General features: G+C 45.4%; 1 protein-coding gene and 1 non-coding gene across 3 annotated transcripts in view; both read right to left on the bottom strand.

The window, feature by feature from the left end:
- LOC135388686 (ras-specific guanine nucleotide-releasing factor 2-like) overlaps positions 1-16822 on the bottom strand; it is a 457533-nt gene that overhangs the window by 115663 nt on the left and 325048 nt on the right. The gene's annotated exons all lie outside the window — the stretch shown is intronic.
- Trnat-ggu (transfer RNA threonine (anticodon GGU)) lies at positions 3220-3292 on the bottom strand. The gene has a single exon. It is a non-coding gene; the product is annotated as a tRNA-Thr (tRNA).

The raw sequence follows: 16822 nt of genomic DNA, 5'->3' as shown, positions 1-16822 counted from the left end.
TACTGGCACTGTGATGTCGGGCAGCTTGTGAGTGCATGACGTGTCCAAGCCCACAGAATCAGGTACCGACTTAGGAGAAACAGCATTGTCCGTCACCCCAGCCGCCGATGCCAAAGCCGGGAAGTCGGAAACGCTATCCACAAAAGTAGGGGTAGCTGTAGCAGCAGTATCGTGGGCATGATCTCCGGTATCAGGCACTGCCGGTTCCAAAACTGGGAAGCCAGCAACACTGTCCACAAGAGCACGGGCACGACCTCTATTATCGGGAGACGGGGTCTTGGGCCTTGAGTGTTCCCCTTTCGCTGCTGAGGAATAGGACCGACGCAGAACGCAGTCGACTGTGGCATGGCTCTCACCACATCGAAGACAGGGGGCTCGGCAGCCCACAGTTGGATGACCAAAGACTCCGCATCTCTCACAGCGTGATACCTTACAGTCGCCTCGGAAGTGGCCTTCCGGGCCACACCTACCGCACACTTTCTTTAACCCTTTGTAGTCTACCATAGCACGGTCCAACCCAACCAGAAGGAAGTTTGGGACCGGCTTCCTCATATCGAACTTGACTACTCGGATTCCGTTGCGTATAGTTGGGCGGTCTTTGTAGACCGGGAACGAAAGATCCTTCACTATTCCATACGGTGCAAGGGCCCGCACAAGTGCGTCATCCGACACGTATTCTGGTAACCTTTTGACTGTCAAATACGTGATCCTTGAGCTTGAAACTGGGTCAAGAGAGACTTCCTTGTCTTCATACACCACCTTTGCGGCTTCGAGAAGAGTATCACGGGCTCGCCTATTTTTGGCAAGAACTTGGAAAGACAGACCACCCTGGTGTTGAATGGAGTGTACATTGTCGTGACCTACCAGGTCACAGACGGCATCCATGACGCCATCTACGGAAGCCTCGTCGGGCACGGTGAAGTTGAAAGCATGGTCCTTTGGGGGCCTTACGGTGCTTAGCGCGCAGGACAGTGCGGCGGACATCGTGAAGAACCCTGGGGTGGACTACAAGAAGTCAAACCCCAGGCAAGCGAAGTTAGGCTTAGTATAGCAGCAGGAGCAGAATGAGCGAACGTCTGTACAGATCAACGTCGTCGTCGTCGTTTACTGGTATTTACTCCCCAAGCAAAGCAAATAGTCGCTAAACTCTGCATAAATCGGCGTCATTAGTTTCGAGGGGGGGGGGGGTAGCCAGTTTGACTTCGTCGAAACTCACATCCCCATTTTTTTCTTCATTCACATCACATTACATCACGCGGGGGGGGGGGGAGGATATGTTTAATGTTCGGAAAAAAGGAAAGAGAAAGGTAAGCCATACAAGGAGATTGCTACTCAAAAAAAGAAAAAGAAAACGACAAGAGAAAAAAAAATAAAAAACACACACACAGAAAACTATACAGAAATATAGGGGGCTAATGGCTGTGGACACGCATTTAGTCCTCCTTTTCAATTTTCAGTTTTATCTTTAGAGTGTAGGTTGGAGAAGAGAGTATCGGGAACGAAGGGAATAGAGCTTGAGAAGGAAAGCCTGGCGATAATGAATGTTACCAGACCTTTCCCTACAATCCGAAGTCGATGCATATAGGTCTGCACTGGTATTACGAAACGCTTCCGTTCAGTCACAACATAGTGTCGACTTCAATACCAATACCAATATACTGAGTCGCGTATAAGACGTCATAGTGCCTCGTTAGCTTGCGCTTTATTGAAGAGCATCCGCTTATTACTTGATCCACAGGCAATATCTGTTCGGAGGCAACTATAGGAGGCAGACAAATTGAATGTGGAGGAATGAGTGTTATGTTCCGAAATGAACACCATACTGGGGTGGGATTTGTTGTCTCTACATATGGAAACTTGCGACTTAAATATCTATACAGTACTTATCACACACTCTTAGAAATGAACTTCACCGCAAAGCACACTCCTAGCCAACCATGATCTCTAATGATACCGTTATCTGCCCTGATTTGTTTAAAGCGGGAAGCGTACACCTTTTTTTTGTGACAATTATGAACAGCATAAGCGTCACAGAAAAGGCGTACGCCTCCCGTTTTCAACAAATCAGGGCAGATAACGATATCATTTGAGATTATGGTTGGCTAGGAGCGTGCTATACGGTGAAGTTGATTTTTAAGTGTGCAGTCAAACTGCCCCTTAGATCGTTCCAAATATTTATTTCCACCTGCCATGCGTATCATCTAGGATAGATCACATGAAGAAAATTTCTGAATGTAGAACAAGGACCGAGGTATTTAAATATTCATTTTCCCCGTGGGCAATATCTCAGTGGTACCCCCTGTAAGCTCTGCACTGTACCATGGGATGGAGCTTTCTCGCTCCACTGGTGTGTGACGTCCTCAGGTCTGCCATCACACAGGGTCATACCATCAATTTGCAGTGGATCCCAGGTCACTGTCGCGCCCCAGGGAATGAAGATGCCGACCTAGTTGCAAGACCGGCTATGTGGCGCATGGTGTACCGACGCGTACGACGTAGTTTACCCAAGGACGAGAAAATGTCAATCTGTGCACTTACAAGACGTGTGCAGCGAACACTGGTGAACAAGTGTCCCTGCTACGTCATTCCTGCGCCAGGTGGACTCAGATCTCCGCTTTTATATGCCGTCAGCGGTTCCTCGACCCATCACATCGCTGATCTACAGGCTACGCCTCAACGTGCCATACAGCGGCCGACTATTGTTTAAGCTCGGCAGGGTTTGTTCCCGTTGTTCCGTGTTGCTTTTATGTTCAACGATTTCCCTAATACATGTTTTCGATATTTGGAAACATTGATAATTTATCGGTACGTGCAGCGGGATTAATATCCATATTTTATCGATTCGTGTATTGATATAAATGTGCATTCACACGATACCGATATTCGTTTACACGAATCTCGATAGCTACATAAAAATATTGATAAAATATCGTTATTTTATACAACTTTCTCGCGAATATTGTTATATAGCTAGCGCATATCGTTATTCTAATCCATATTTTTCATTGTCTTGTTTCAGCGATATTTATTGATATTCAAAGTTCTGGTGCTGTTGCAGTTCTGTGAGCGAATATAGCATGCTATGCAGACAATGATATCTATTGAACACGAGAAATTGATGATCTGAGGCTGGGGGAACACATAGAAAGAACAAATACATACAAAGCCTCAAAGTGCCTAAGAAATTAATGATGAAAGATGGCAGTCACTGAAAAGGTTAGCCAGCTGTAGGACTCGAACCCACATCATCTGGATTACCGGTCCAGGGCTCTACCAATTGAGCTAAGCTAACACACCTCCCCAGCGACTTCCAACGGCGCGTCATCTGATGGGACAGACCAACCACTGTCTCACTCATCCCCCTTTCACTCTTACATTTTTCTCACTCATACACACATTCATACGACGGGAACGACGCAAGCGGCATCTGTTGAACATGAGAAAGTGATGTTCTGGGGCTGGGGGGGGGGGGGGAACACATAGAAAGGACAAATACATACAAAGCCTCAAAATGCCTAAGAAATTAATGATGATTGGTAGAGCCCTGGACCGGTAATCCAGAAGATGTGGGTTCGAGTCCTACAGCCTGGCTAACCTTTTCAGTGACTTCCATCTTTCATCAATGATATCTATGTCACGCATTTAACTCGATATTTATTGACATTCAAAGTTCCGATACTGTTGCACCTCTAACAGCGAGTTATGCTGACACGTGCATTTACGCTACGTTCTACGCAGATTTGAATGGAGGTTCGCGCGAGAACCAAGTTTGTGCCGTTACGTTGTGCTTCCGGGACATAGTCGTGTGTATCTGAAACTGAGATGGTTCGGAGGAGAAGCATGTTCGTGACGTGACTGACTAACTGTCGGATGTGGACGATACATTCGTCCTCGGAAACGCTATTATATTTAACGAGGTATATTATGCACAAGTGGCCCTGGAACGATAAATACACGAATGGCACGGATAGCGCTTCCAGAAATGGCATGTCCGTCAAGTGTAGTAGGGCAAGGACGACAACTTTCGCATCGAACCTCATGAACAGCTTCAGAACACTATGCCATTCTATTCTTTCTATAGTGCATAGTCGATTTTAGCCCGCGAGAATGGACGGTGTGCACCGACTCAAAATCTGCGCTGCAAGCTATTGAGAACGCAGGCGTAGGGGCTCGTCCGCACATTTTGACGGATGTGTTCGTGACTTACCAGCATGTGTACGAAGCGCGACACAGACTGGTTCTCTAGTGGATTCCATCCCATTGTGGTGTCGTTGAGAATGAACAGGCTGACAGCGCCGCAGAAGCAACTCTCTCATCTAGGAGACGAACGAGTAATGCACTGCTGAGAGGAGACCGTCATACAACTCTTCGACGTCTAGTAGCACCCCTGGCTTCCCGCCAATGGACAACTGACATTTCCAAGAGTTGATCAACGCTCGCTTTCTGGACGCTACGAAACGCCCCTCGTCACGACTCTACATTAATGCATCGGATGCGACTGAATGTGGCTTTTACAGCTCAGCGGCGTTACCGCTTGCGACGAGTTGACTCTCCAAGATGCCGTCACTGCGGTGCTCTAGGAGGTCTGGAGCACATTCTTCTCCATTACCCGCACTATCAACCTTTCAGAACCACACTTTCAGTGTCTCTAAATCAGTTGGACTCTCGCCCTCTCACTATCTCGAAATTGCTGGGTCCATGACCAAATCCAGCCCACCAACGCTCTGCTATAAGAGCACTTCTAAACTTTTTCGACACCGTAGAACTTCGGTCCGCACTGAGAGACGTTACATAATTTCATTTCACCACATTACCGCCAGCAATAGGGTAGAGCATCGCCCATGGCGATGAAACTCCCCAACCATCATAGTTAAAATAAAATTGTTGTTGTTGTTGTTATAAACTTTGCCGTTACCATACTTGTGTGTGTCAATAGGGAGACTCTTTTTGACTCCGACTCGTTATCACCACGAGCCAATCAGAGCGCAACGGGTTGAAGGATACAGACGTACGACTACGGTAGCTAAAGCGGGTTCCTTTTACCGACTCCTTAATCAAATGTAATGCCGCCTCGAGTGTAGAGGCTTTGCAGGAAAGCTTCTTCTATGTAAAAATACGAAGCGATTTTTTCGCTTCTTTCCTGATCGTTTCAAGATCTTTTCACTGTCTTTTTTAGAATATCAAGCAGCTGTTTCGATTATATCGAACTCATGCTGCAATTAAAGGTGCTTGCTCGTTTATATTCAATTAAGACTACAGGATTATGTTATGCATTAATTGCTCCGTCTGTCCACGAACCGATGAGATCGATACTACTGGCTTCATGTATAGAAGCAAAATCGTTAGCGAAACTCTAGTTAGATGGAAAGCAAGCTTCTGCCACGGTCTTTTGTTAAGAAGGTAGAAAAAAAGCAATTTCCCGTTAACCAAATAGAAACATCTGAAAGCTCTCGACCAAATACTTTGGCGCGGTGGGAGGAATATAACTTGGGTGCTTCTCCTGCCTACACTGTTTCAGTGCAGTGAAAGCACACCCTACAGGAGACCGCAAACGAACACACGGACACAGGCTTTGTCTGATTTCACTCCGTATGCATACTACATTAAATACATAAACAGTAGGCATGACAGTCACACATGATATAACAAGCAGAGTATCAGTAACCAGATCAAGCTGTATTGAATATCATCCATGTTCCAACAGCAGAGTCTCCGTATGAAGTCACTGTCGTAGAGTAATCCTGTTTGGTTGGTTGGTTGGCATAAAAAACAAAAATATTGAGACGTTGCTGGAGATGGAGTAATCCTAATGCAGCTTCTTCTGATAGCTAGTTCAGGTAAACGTGACCGACAATTTTTTATCTAGAATAGAATAGAACAGAAGTAGAAATAAAAAAATGGGAACGTAGGACGCACTGGTGAGACCAGCTGTTCCATGATGCTTGATGTGTGAAAGCAATGAAAGACATAACTTTTACCTACGCAACAACGATATAATTCCTTTATGCCATTATAATTATAACAGCGAACGTTTTCTTGCCCCAGCAACTTGCAACCAACCTAAGCGTGTGCGTAGCGATTCAATTATACATTCTTGCGCGTGCTACACAGCAACGAGTGACGTCACAAGACATCGATCTTTAAATTGGCCACTGGTTGGCTGTCGCTATGCCGTGCGCCCAAGTGCTACAAATCGCGACGAAACTTTACGGAACACCAGCGGAACACCAGAGAATGGGAGTGCACGGAACACACTTACTGAGAGGTGCACGGAATACCCAGTCACCTGCCTGTAACTCTATATCTACTCCCGTTTGCTGCAAGGTATCGCTTCGATGACGATATGCATCACTCCGGTGTTCCGTAGGCTTTTGTCAGGACCTGTACAAAACTATTGGCGTCCTGGGTAGATTTCGGACTCGCATCATCCTCGTCGATTAATAGCTTATCAATATCGACCATGAGCTGAACTTTTTACTTATACCTAACGTACGTGACCAATGTAAACGGTTTTAACGTGCCGTCGCGTGACGTTTGGAGCATTCCAACCAACAAATAAAAAAATAAAGGATTGGCAGCATCATTTTGCATTGCGCCAAACGACGTTTCAAGGCGGCAGTTTTATTTGGCGATATACAGGGTGTTTCTTTTATCTGCAACAAATTTTAATAAAAATAGGAGTTGCCTTAGGAGGCTCTTACTTTGTCATTGGATTACTCGACAGGGCTGCTACTAGGAAACCATATTTGTTCTCAATTAGGGGACTAATTAACAGATATATTTTCATCAACTTTTTAATTATTGACTTTAGGGGGCATATTGCAATTGCGATATTAAAGCCTGATGTGCGCATGATGTGCTCGAGGCACTGATGAAGCACAAAAGTAATCGCAGCGCGCGCTGCGGACCTAAGTATTTGACCACTGTCGTCTACTGTAAACCGCAAGTGGTCGACAAAAGAGCGCCAGGGATGTTGATATCTCCGCCCTCACTCAAGGTCACAGGAACGTCATACGCGATGTAGGGAACCCTTATCGACGTATGTTTCACTATCTTTGGTTTGTATTTCTTTTTTTTTCTTTTCTTCCTTCATGTGTTCTGAGTCGCTCGCCGTATCACTCCTTCCTTTTCTTTTTCGTTTCCCCCCTTTTTTCTTTCCTACTTTTTTGTTTCCCCCTTTTCCTGTTTCATTTCCCTTTCCTTCCTTGTCTCCCCATCTTTTTGGAATAGCAAGCGGGCTCTCTGCCTGGCTAACCTTTCCTTTCTTTTTTTCATAATAAACATATACCCCTCCTCCTCTCATTCTCACACGGCTCTCACCCTTCCCCGATACGATATGCGCTGATACGTAGCGGTGATGAACAAAGCTCCTTACAGGCAAAAAAAAAAAAAAAAAAAAAAATGAAACAAGAAAACAAAGATCGTGAAACATACCACGAAAAGGGTTTCCCTGGATTGCGTGTGACGTCTTTCTGTGACGTAATGTGAGGGCGGAGATATCGACCTCACTGTCGCTCTTTTGCAGACTACTTGCGGTACGTGCCAGACAACGGAAGTAAAATACTTAGGTCTGTAGCACGCGCGCTGTGATTACTTTTGTGCATCATAAGTGCTTCGAGCGCATCATGTGGAGGTCAGGCTTTAATATCGCAATTGCAATGTGCTCCCTAAAGTCCATAATTAAAAAGTTTATCAAAATATTTTCGTTAATTAGTCCCTTCATTGAGAAAAAATACGGTTTCCTAGTAGCAGCCCCGTCGACTAATCCAATGAGAAAAAGTAAAAGCGTCCTGAGGCAACTCCCCTTTTATGAAAACTCGTTGCAGCTAAAAAGAAACACCCTGTATAGCTCATGCGGTGGATATAATTACAATGGTCGCAGTTTCAGCGATGACGTGGTGCTGGCACCGTCACGTGGTGTCACGTAGCCCTAACGTTAGCAACGGACGGAGCTACACGGTTTTGAGCTATCCGATTTCAGATAGTGACGATAACGCTCACCGTACGGAATTTCATGCTTCGGGCCCCATAGCGCGATCAAAGACCGCCGCCATGGAATAATAATTATATCAAACTCCAAATGTATATTTTTTTACAAGCACTGCAATCCCCCCCCCCCCCCCCCCAGCACTGCACAACACTGACGCGCCACTTCTCCCTTAATCCCACCTTTCCGAACCCGCGTCATCTCATGTATATCTTCCCCTTCCACGTATCTGCATCAACGACCCGTTCCATACTCGGATCTTCGTCGGTGACAACGACGTTTCGTTAATAACGCTTCACTACCTTCGACGTAATTAGCACGCTCATCCGTTAGAAGAACTGATGTAGCCACCACACGAAATCTCGCTACCGTTTCAATAGGCGCTCTCTCTCTCTCTCTCTCCTTTTTCCCCCCTGTTCGCCTTTTGGGCGTGCATATTTTTCGGCGGTCGAAGCAGAGTTGGAAAAGGGGCTGGAGGTATGGTGGGTCGAGATACGGAGATGTCAGGGCGTTCCTAGCGCTAATTTGCGCGAGCGAGCACTTGTTTGGCGTACCATCTCATTAGCTAGGCCTTACCCGCAATTACGCGGTGCTCTGCGCATACGCTACATGAAGGCTACATTGTTTTCACTGTAGACGGATAAAGCGACAAGTCGAGCAGAGAGAAAAGAGAAGGAAAACGCGGGCTTCGTTTGATAGGTCGATCGTATCTATAATAACTTGGCGTGACAAGTGAGGGATGATGATGATGATGATGATGATGGTAGGAGAAAAAAAATGGAGATGTGAGCCCGCTCGCCGCCGGAAAAGCTACTCCAGATCTAGTAGAGAAAAAAGAAGAGAATAAAAAAAAAACGTCTGAAAAGACGAGAGCTCTGCTATGCTCTTAACGAAGGTAATTATGAGTGAGCGCCGTGCTCCCCGACGATGAATCGCAGGCCATTCGCCCAGCACTTTCACGACGTCAAAGGGTCGGCCATCAAGACGGTCCAGGGACCTCTGAAGTTGCGAACGGGCAGTGTGAAACCGCGCATATTCGATAAGAATATGTTCCGAATCTTCACGAACACCACATGCTGAACACAATTACGAAGGTTGAGAGCCTATATTGAACAGAAATGCGTTGGTCAATGGGACATTGAGTCGAAGGCTGCGAAGCAAAGTTTACGAGTGGCCAAAGGGAAACGACCCATATGATTTGTTGCAGTAATTTGATAACATCGTCCACAGTTTGGCCCCCGGCTAAAATTCGAGTAGTCACGAAGAGGCAAAAGCTCATGAAACGCCGCGACTTGTACTCCTGTCAGACGGGCAGTCTTCAATGATGATTGAAACAATGGCCATTGAAAATGGGCGCAACGCCACCAAGCGTGTAACGTGTCAACTTCCCAAAGAGCATTGAATCCAATCCTTCCTGACTGGTTGACAGGCTGACGCTTGGTGGCGCTACGCGTTTGTTCAATATAGGGTGCTTGAATACTAGCTCCCTCTGTGTAGGCTGGAGTCACCCTTTGTGGAAACGAATGCCGCAAAGCCGCTTTGTTGACGCCCACGCTTACCATGCATGAATGCTGTGTACCGAATTCATCCACCCTCCCCTGCTATGTATTTACTCAACTTCAAAGGGTAGTCTGTCGCTAACTTTACAGCTACACTTTTCTGAACGAGCGGACTACGCAGTTGTCTTCGCCCTATGCAGAGGGAGCTAGTATCGAAACACCTTAGTTCAATGGCAATTGGTTTCAATGAATGATCATTGAAGACTGCCCGCCTGACAGTCTTAATCATCATTGAACCAAGTGCAACGTGCGCAGCGCCACCAAGAGTAACGTGTGAGACTCTCTAATGAAGGATTGAGGCATACACTGGCTTAACATAACATAAGGACACGTTTACTGTGACGTTTCAACGCCCATGCGGGCACCATCATCAGACGAAGAACAAACGGTAAGCAATCCGAGACTTCTTGGTCCGATTCCAGTTTGCTATGGCGAGGGGAAAGAAGGATTTTTTAAAATAATTTGTGCGGAACCTATACTGCTTATAGAATGCCTGGAATGATTCAGTCGAGGGCTGGCCCGTTCCGATGAATGGATGAAGTTTCCTGTGTGAAGGCAGCTTTTGTTATTGATGATCAGCCAAAATAATTTAAAGGAGCTATAAACTCTACCAAGCTAGCCCGACGACTGTGTCGGCTCCAAACGGCGATCTTAACTTGTTTGCTGTGACACCTTTTGTACTGATGACCATGGTCATGATTTAGTTGTTGTTGTTGTTGTTGTTTTGTACTGATGAATCCTATAGGTCAGTATCTTCACCACATATAGCACGCTCCTAGGCAACCATCATCCCGAATGACAGCGTTCTCGCCCATGGTGCTGGTGGTGGTGGTGACGAAAAACCGGCTTGCCGTTGTTGGCCTCACGTATGTGGGCTGCGTCACCACTGTAGCCAGGATGAGATGAGATGGTGTGATAACAGATGAACGAATGATTTGTTTATAACATCAGGCGGAGGCCATTATGTACCATTATGTACTGCTACAAAATGGGCTCCTCCTCCTCCTGTTTTCAACAAATCAGGGACGAGAACGTTGTCATTCAGCATGATGGCTGGCTAGGAGCGTGCTATGTGGTGATGTTCATTTTTAAGAGTGTAGAGCAGGACGTTATGTGTACCTCCGCGTTGGCGTTTGATTGGGTGCCACAATTCTTCAAATGACGTAACAGTGGATAGAGGTATCTGGATGACGGTACGTCTACTCGCCCGTATCCGAAAAAAAAATGCGTTTCTGTATTAACGCTGCACATCTAATGAAGGAGAAATATTGAACAATACATTGGGTAAATAGAATTACGAAGCGTAGAACAACAATATTACACCTATTACACCCGTAAATAAATACCTGCAGATAGGAGTTCTTACCTCCTTTAAGTCACTGCACCCTATTTCTAAGGCTAAGCTGAGGAAGGCCACTTTGCAAGAGAAGTTCTGATGGAGACTCGTACCGAGAATATTTGTTGTGGACGAAACGTAGATGATAGAAGGTCGAAAAAAAAGTGGTCGGGAAAAAAGAGGCGGAATCTTTTTTTTTCTTTTTGTCGCTTATCAACGTATGGTGGAATGTCACCCGCCTTGTTATTTGCGCGTCTTGTGCTGCACGCCGGTCCGGCGATAAATTGTTCTAGCTTCATGGGGGTAGAGCATGTCCTCCTCTTCGCGCATCTTTGCGACTAATTTGGTGCGCCGTTGAATACCCGAAACTTTGAAGCCTCAATTTCGGGACTTTTTTTGGGGCAGTTCCATTTGCAATATCGAGCGGATTTCTTGGTGGATCTGACTAAGTTCGCTAGGGGCGCTCTAATTCTGTTAAAAAAACGGTAGGTTGACTTGGGAAATTTTGGAGTTCAATTACAGAAATTCAATTTCTTTTAATTAAAATAAAATGAAAATATTTTTGCAAGGTGGCAAATTTAGTTGCCACACAAATGCCGTTTACCCCGTATTTTTCCGTCGCCCCATTTTTTTTATAAAGTCCGAATGACACGTTTTGTGAAACACCCGGAGCGAAGCTGGCGGAGGCTATCTGCCTGAGCGAGCTGTACAGGAGACTCTTTAGTCTACATTCATTTACTCCTCTAGGTTGTAGAAAGGGAGCCGTAGCAAAAACTCATGCATAGAGTTCAGACCCGCCTCGTGGACTGAGTTCAAAAGCTGTGAGAGGGTCAAGCCCGGTTCGGGGGGCATCCCGGACCGCTGGGCAACGGGCCAGCATGCCCCATGTCACCCTTTTAATTGCATATTGCAGGAAAGATATCGACCATCGTGGAGGACAGTACCAGTCGCTCAGTGCAACATGGGTCCTGCAGGCACCTGTGGTGCAGGTCAAAGCGCTTGGCCACCACTCGAAGATGTCTGCCACACTACTTGTCCTTCCATGATAGTGATAATCTGGGCTTTTTGGTGGCGATCCATGATTAAAAGTGGTAAAAACTTATACAGTGCAGTAGTAAAAACAGAAGAATACGAAGGGGACGAACACCCAGAGCTGTGTGCGGTGTTCGTCCCCTTCGTTTTCTTCTGTTTTTATGTTGATGTTCATGAAGAAAAAATACTAGAAATACGTACAAGAAAAATACTAGAAAAATACTGTTTTTAGTACTGCACTGTAAAGGTTTTTACCGCTTTTAATCATGACTCGTCCTTCGTTCGCTCAGTCTGGATAAGCTTCATTGCACTGAGGGGAAAACAGACATCTAGCACACATATATACATTCTGGCTCCACTTGCTCTTGGTAGTCCCAGACACGTCGATCGAAATACGTCGGCAATTTGTGGCGTTTTTGGCCTTCCTGGCCTGTACTTTTTTCTGGAGGGGGGCGGGGGTACTTGCAAGATTTTTGGGGTTTTTGGGGGTGCGGGGGGGGCGCTGGGAAAATCCCTGCTTGTCGTGGAATTACCCACATGTAATCGGTAGGATCTTGCTGTAATTGCAGTGAACCGGCTTACGTACCGACCTTCGTTACTAGTTAGATTAGCACGTTATACTCCACGAGCAGCAAAAGGTAAACTGGTATTCAGCCAGTACATGCCCAGAGGTGCTTTAATATGATGTTGATATTAGAGAAAAAAATTTAAAGAGAATACTGAGAGAGGTGCTTTGGTTTAGTTCGATGGCAACAGAACGTAAGTTTTGCGAAACGAATCTTCCGCAAAACGCACGTGAACCCTCACCTCAACCGTACCTCACCTTGAACCCTTCAACTCTCTTCTCCCCCCACCCCCTTTTTTTGTGGCTATTGTCGTGACGACGCCCACTCGTGTGCGGCCAACAACGGCAAGCTATTTCGGCACCCCCTCCCCCTACTCACGTGACTGCATTGCACAGGGTTTAACGGGTTTCCTAGCGCTACTGGCGAGAAAATTAAAAACTGATTTTCTCGGTAATTACAAGTTATCCTCACACCAAAACTCAGAAGGCGGAACAAGTATGTGTTACAAACAAGCCATGCTATTTGGAATGGAGTCTACAATAAAATATAAATAGAAGTACATTTTAACCCATAATACCCTGTCCTTTTAAATGTACTGCCAGTGATGAGGACTTTGCCCATAGAAGAACAGTACCTGTTCGAAATATCGGCATCTCCCGAGGGCTTTGTTGCAGTCTCCTTTCACCGAATAGCTGGTGCTTTCACTTTTCAATATCCTTCAAGAGTGTCTCAAGTACTGCGTCCCCATTCACCATCATCCTTATATTTGTTGTTGTTGTTGTTATTAAGTACTGCGAGCATCATCCAGCTTTGAAGGCGTCGTTGGACTGCCACGATTCCAAGTCTTTCAACATAAAAAAGTGCAATTGGTTTGGTTTGGTTGGGCTGGGTTGGATTTGGGCTGTGCATCACCAACTGCCTGCCATGAATGCAGACGTGCATCTAATCTCACTGATATCTTGTGACCTTATTTCCATCACTGCTTTTGCGCAGCAACTGACCATAAGTTGTCATAAGTTGCGTGTTGGCGTCGGATATCAACAGATGGGTCTCCCCCCCCCCCCCCCCCACCTTCCCTCATCCGATTATGTCGTCAGAACTCCTCCTTTCAATTTTTAAGGCATTGACAGTTGTTTGTTCTTGAGTCTAGATTACCGTGTCGAAGTGTGCTGTTCAAGTTGTTTTTCTTTTTTTCTTGTTGTTGTTTTTCTTTTTGTTGTCGGTGCCGCAGCATATCTTTCTAGACTAGCAGTTCTGGGGTAGGCATTATTGACGGCGTCGGGACTCACGACTCCGCAGTTTTCCCTTTAAACTAAACTGACGAGAACAGTGTTTTGACCGTACATAGCCGGCAGCAATGGGGATGTGTGTCACCCGTGGCGAAGAAACTCCACAATCATCGCCATTAAATTAAAGTTGTTCTTTGCTTGATATATCACGAGTGCTGAGAGCGAGCAGTAAAGAAGGTAGAAGATCTGTCTTGTTTGCGCGACAGTATCATGTGATACGAAGCGCAGAACTTGTGACAACAGACAGAAGAACAGGGTGTGGGATATGTTTATTAAGAAAAAGATAGGAAAGGTCAGCCAGACGGAGGCCGGCTTGCTATTCCAAAAAGAAGAAAAGGAAAGGAAAAGAAAAAGAAAAACAGAACATGCAGGTGCTTATGCGTATATTGCTGTTCTTTGCCTACTGTCATAAATTCTGAATCTCGTGAATCTCTGAGTGCAGTCATTTTCAATCTCACCCTAAAGGCCACCATTGCACAAGGCCGTTGTGCACAACGAAACTAATACCCTAGCCACAATGCAAACTTAGTACATTAAACGGAATTACATTTACTTCATCTCCTAACCATCATCTCTAATGACATCGTCCTCTCCCCCGATTTGATGAAAACAGGGGGCGTACGCCTTTTTTTTTTTGTGAGAACTATGCACAACATAATTGCGACAGAAAAGGCGTACGCCACCTGTTTTCAACATACCAGGGGAGAGGACGATGTCATTCGAGATGATGGTTGGCTAGGAGGTGAAGTAAATGCCATTACGTTTAATCCATTAAGCTTGCCGTGTGGCTAGAGTTATAAACCGACGCATACAGAAGTAGAATTTTGCTGTGAAACACGTCTGTCGTGTTCACATTTTGCTGCGTTCTGCAGCGTTTGCTGAGGCAGCAACCATCGAACAACTTATCGCACAGGTGCAGGAGGTTATAAGGCCGTGCAGAAGTGACAGCTTAATGGAAGTTTACTTTCATGGTTCCCCCGAGCGCAGGGCCAGGCAATGGTTCCTGTTTTATTTGCATTGCGAGGACCAGGAGTTGGAAAAAGCTCGGTCTCTTGGTCCGTATGGTAGTATAAATAAGGGAATTAGTCACTTTACTGCGTTCTCTCATGTAGAGAAGTTCCTTTCTGCTGAACTGTTTAAGTGTGCTATTTGCGCAACTGATTGCGCTTCCTGTCCATGTGGTGGCGACGGTATGTGTATTTGGGTCTTCGTCGTTAGGTGGATCTTTTCCTATTCCGATTTCTGAGTCGAAGCCGACAACTGAGTCGTTCTGTCGCTGACTGCGGCGGTCGTAATTCTATACAATGTCTTACATTGTAACTCCTGTAAAGTTTGCTTTTCAACAATAGCCAGCCTTCATGAGGGGAAGCCATTGTCTAAACAAATGTAGGAGTAGTGTTAGAAGAGCCGGAAGAAAGACGAGCAGAATCAGACCTTCATCTACATGTACCTGCTGGTACATGTACATCATACCTGCATTTGTTGGTATATTACTTGGTCTGTTTGTCCCGTGTTTTTATTTAGCGCTGCCAACGCTTCCGTGGTCATTGCCTACAATCAGCGTTGTTATAACGCACTAATATTGTTCTTTGCAACGCTCCCCTCCCTCTGTCATATATGTGCGCTGTGACAAAACAATGTTGTACTACAGCTTATGTTCGAAATATCGAGATGAAACCATCGTATCATATATCGCTCGAGTTCTCTCGATGCAGGTAATATCCTCTGTTATGAACCAACGTCTACTCGCAACGTTGGCTATGAACATATAACTGGCGGTAACGTTGTTCAGGGTCTATGGATACCCCCAGACTCAAGGAAATGTTAGCATGAAATAGCTTACGCTTAGCTTGCTTGCTTGCATTCCGGTATGTCCTACGCGCCACGGAATAGAATGTCTCAGTTAACTGTATAGCGTTTGGAGAAAGTTTGAATTCGTTGTTAAAATTGAGTTCTGTTCAGAATATATTTAATGCATTATGCACATACAAGCATCTGCGTGTACACATGTGTATTGAGGTCTATTCGTACATTTCTGCACCAAGCTCACATTTTGTCCCATATCGCTCGGTGTTTTGAAGCAGCCTTACCAATACTAGAATGCATAATCAAAGGCCATTTGTCAAAAATGCTTAGGTAGTTCTTAAATCGATATATCTTGTTACGTTCAAAGGCAATAAGAGTCCCTTATTAACAGTAAAAGATCCAGAAAGTTAGCAACTACTGTCTTTATACTGTGCTGCAAGTACATAATAGCAAACGATTACTGTACTATAATATTAAGACATGTAATGTACTCAACATTTGAAGACATGGTATACGTCATTTTTGAGGCACTATAAGAACAGAACTTCACAGCATAACATGCTCTGCTCCAACCATTGCGCCGAATGATACCGTTATTGATTGTGCTTTGAGGAGAGAGCGGTGCATAAGCCTTCTTGTGGGGATTACGGCAAGCTAGCATCGTAGCAGTAGCCAGCTGTAGCAAGCCATTTACATGTCACAAGTCGGCATCGTCACCACCACTTTGCCTTGTCGCGGCGAACACGTAGCCCACTTACCGCAAAAAGGCGTATGGCAACCACAACCACACACACACACACAAAAAAAGGAAAAGAAGACCAGGAAAGAGGACAATATTATTTCGTACGGCTATCGGATTTGATTGGAGGCAAACATAATACGCAGATCGTGGCTCCACGAGTGTGGATCCAGGTACCTCAGCTCACGTTTATCACTAACGGGTGATTTGTATAGCACACACCTCCAATGATTGCTAGGGTTAATGATTATGTTACGACACAACAACAACAATAAATGAATGAAAGAAAACTGATGATGATCAAATAACCGAAAATTCAGCTCCATCTGAGTCCTCGGCTAAACACTAGGGTGGATTAATCCCACACGCATCTGCACCACGTGTGCGCGGATGTGCTGTCTCCGCTCACTTTGCAATTACCTTGCAGAGGTATTAAGGGTCTTCCATTGTCGTCACTAAATCGCCTCAGGAAATTGAAGACGTTGAACGGACATTTTGATATTGTAAT

The sequence above is a fragment of the Ornithodoros turicata genome, chromosome 3 (assembly GCF_037126465.1).
Source record: "Ornithodoros turicata isolate Travis chromosome 3, ASM3712646v1, whole genome shotgun sequence".
Classification (NCBI taxonomy): Eukaryota; Metazoa; Arthropoda; class Arachnida; order Ixodida; family Argasidae; genus Ornithodoros; species Ornithodoros turicata.
This window is presented reverse-complemented; position numbering and strand designations above follow the sequence as displayed.